This window comes from Scyliorhinus torazame, chromosome 8 (genome assembly GCF_047496885.1).
Source record: "Scyliorhinus torazame isolate Kashiwa2021f chromosome 8, sScyTor2.1, whole genome shotgun sequence".
NCBI classification, from domain to species: domain Eukaryota; kingdom Metazoa; phylum Chordata; class Chondrichthyes; order Carcharhiniformes; family Scyliorhinidae; genus Scyliorhinus; species Scyliorhinus torazame.
This window is the reverse complement of record NC_092714.1, coordinates 106,160,165-106,163,068: the sequence shown is the minus strand read 5'-3', so window position 1 is coordinate 106,163,068 and position 2,904 is coordinate 106,160,165. Positions and strand designations below refer to the sequence as shown.

The 2,904-nt window shown below is 46.2% G+C and overlaps 1 non-coding gene across 1 annotated transcript; it reads left to right on the top strand.

The window, feature by feature from the left end:
* The first annotated feature begins 1,248 nt into the window (after window positions 1–1,248).
* On the top strand, window positions 1,249–1,411 carry LOC140428958 (U1 spliceosomal RNA). Its single transcript, XR_011948960.1, has one exon. It is a non-coding gene; the product is annotated as a U1 spliceosomal RNA (small nuclear RNA).
* The last annotated feature ends 1,493 nt before the right edge of the window (window positions 1,412–2,904 follow it).

Genomic DNA, 2,904 nt, shown 5'->3' with positions numbered 1-2,904 from the left:
GTTTGCCCCGGGAAGGATGGATGGGGGATTCAGAGATGGCAGAGAGCGGGGATTGAGAGGATGGGAGACATGTTTACAGAGGGGAGCTTTCCTAGCCTGAGGGAGCTGGAGGAGAAATTTGGATTGGTGAGAGGAAACGAGTTTAGGTACCTGCAGGTGCGGGACTTCCTACGTAGGCAGGTTTCAACCTTCCCGCTCCTACCACCATGGGGAATACAGGACAGGGTAGTTTCCAGAGTGTGGGTGGGAGAAGGGAAGGTCTCCAACATCTACAGGGAACTTATGGGGTCAAAGGGGATGCAGACAGAGGAGCTGAAGCGCAAGTGGGAAGATGAGTTGGGCGGAGAGATAGAGGATGGTCTATGGGCGGACGCGCTGAGTATAGTCAACGCGTCCACAACATATGCCAGGCTCAGCCTGATACGGTTTAAGGTCGTTCACCGGGCTCACATAACAGTGGCCCGGATGAGCAGGTTCTTTGGTGTAGAAGATAGGTGCGCAAGGTGTGCGGGAGGACCAGCAAGCTCTGTTCATATGTTCTGGACTTGCCCAAAGCTTCGGGGATTCTGGCAGGAGTTTGCAGATGTCATGTCCACGGTGTTGAAAACAAGGGTGGTACCAAGTCCAGAGGTGGCGATTTTCGGGGTGTCGGAAGATTCGGGAATCCAGGAGGAGAAAGAGGCAGACGTTCTGGCCTTTGCTTCCCTGGTAGCCCGGAGACGGATACTATTAGCTTGGGGGGACTCAAAGCCCCCAAAGTCGGAGACCTGGCTATCTGACATGGCTAGCTTTCTCTGTTGGAGAAAATCAAGTTCACCTTGAAAGGGTCAATGTTAGGGTTCGCCCGAAGGTGGCAACCGTTCGTCAACTTCTTTGCGGAAAATTAATTGTCAGCAGAAGGTGGGGGGTTAGCTTAGTTTAGTGTAGGGGGTTAATAAAGGTGGGACCTGTAATGGAGGAAGACGGCTTTTGCACTATGTTTATGAACTCATGTACATTGTTTATTTTGTTGTTGTAAAATCAAAAATACCTCAATAAAACGTTTATTAAAATAAAAGAAAAGTAGCCATAACTGATGCAAAGGTCCTTCCTGTTCCTTCTTGTTTATTTGCGTGTTTCCGCTTTCTTTTATTTTTGCCGTTACATTTTGCTCCATGGATGATTTGTGGACATGTGCCTTTAAGGCAGCCTGTAACTTTAATTCAGGCTGAAAAGCAGCAACCTGTGCCTTTAATTCAAACACCAAAAATGATGACAATGGGTCGGTAAAACCGTGATCAAGAAGGTGGTTCATCCAGGATGAGGCTAGCCCATTGAACTTCGAGTGTGCTGATGGCTGCGATGTCCCCAAATGCGGGATACGCAACTGAAAAATTGATGGTAGTGGGGGACTGCGTTCGCGCTCCCCCTGTTTATTTTATTTTTTGGGGGGAGCATGGTTTAGCTCAGTGGGCTGGACAGCTGGTTCATGATGCAGAGCGAGGCCAACAAGCATGTTCAATTCCCGTACCAACTAAGGTTATTCATGATGGCCCCACCTTTTAACCTTGCCCCTAACCCCAGGTGTGGTGATCCTCAAGTTAGACCACCACTGGGCAGCTTTCTCCCTTAAAGTGAAAAGCAGCCTATAGTATGGCGACTTTACTTACTTTATAGGCACCATGGTAGCAAAGTGGTTAGCGCTGTTGCTTCACAGCGCCGGGGTCCCAGGTTTGATTCCCAGCTTGGGTCACTGTCTGTATGGAGTCGGCACGTTTTCCCTGTGTCTGCGTGGGTTTCCTCCGGGTGCTCCGGTTTCCTCCCACACGTCCCAAAAGATGTGCTTGATAGGTGAATTGGACATTCCGAATTCTCCCTCGGTGTACCCGAACAGGTGCCGGAATGTGGCAACAGGGAATTTTCACAGTAACTTCATTGCAGTGTTCATATGAGCCTACTTGTGACAATAAAGATTATTATTATTATGTCAGCCTACTTATGACAATAATAAAGATTATTATTATTACCTCCTACCCACTTTAACTATCCCATCCTTTCAGGCTATGCTGATTTAAGCTGGTGATTGCAGACTGGCCGGCATCAGTGATGACTTGGTTTGATTGATTTAGCTGGTGGCCAATGAATTGGCCCAAAAGGCTATACTTTGCCTGGTAATGGGTGGTGATTGGATCTTATCCCACTAAAATAGTTCAGAGACCTAAGGTGCTTTCAGTTTTATATTGGCAACATGGAGGTTCCAGCTAAATCCTCTCCAGAACGCTGCTGCTAACTTTCTCCCAAAAGATCCAGCTAAACTCTCTTCAGATAGCCAGTACTCCCTCTCCAGCAAGTCTGGGTGCCATTCTCGATATTGCAGAGGGTTGAAGTCAAACCATGAGCTTGCAGCAATGTTTGATGTGAAATAAAATGTGGCTCCAGAAAGGTGTAGACCTGAATATGAACCTCAAGCTGAAGGCCCAGTTTGATAAGAATTAAAGTGTCTCTCTGGAAGGCATACAATGCTGCCTGTAAGTATTGAATTCTCTTACTAAACTACAAGGACTATGAATGAATTCCTGTGCAAAGAAGGCTTTTATTAGCTGTAAACCAGAGACTTTAATCAGCAGGTGTGCTAAAGAACCACCATTTGAAGCAAAGACTCTTGCCCTTTGACCTTCACCTTGTTATGTTTACCCCTTTCCACCCCAAGTGTTTGTCTGTCTTATGTGTGTGAGAAGAGTGTGGGACAGTTAATGTGGGTAATAGGTATTAGCAGTTATTCAGTTGTATTTACTGCATAATTCATGATATTTCTTCAAATAAATAAACAGAAATTCTGTTTAAACTTACAATCACGGTGATTATAATTATTGGGCAGCCAAGGGCCAAAGACTTCGGGTATTTTCATGAGAATTGTTGGTGAAT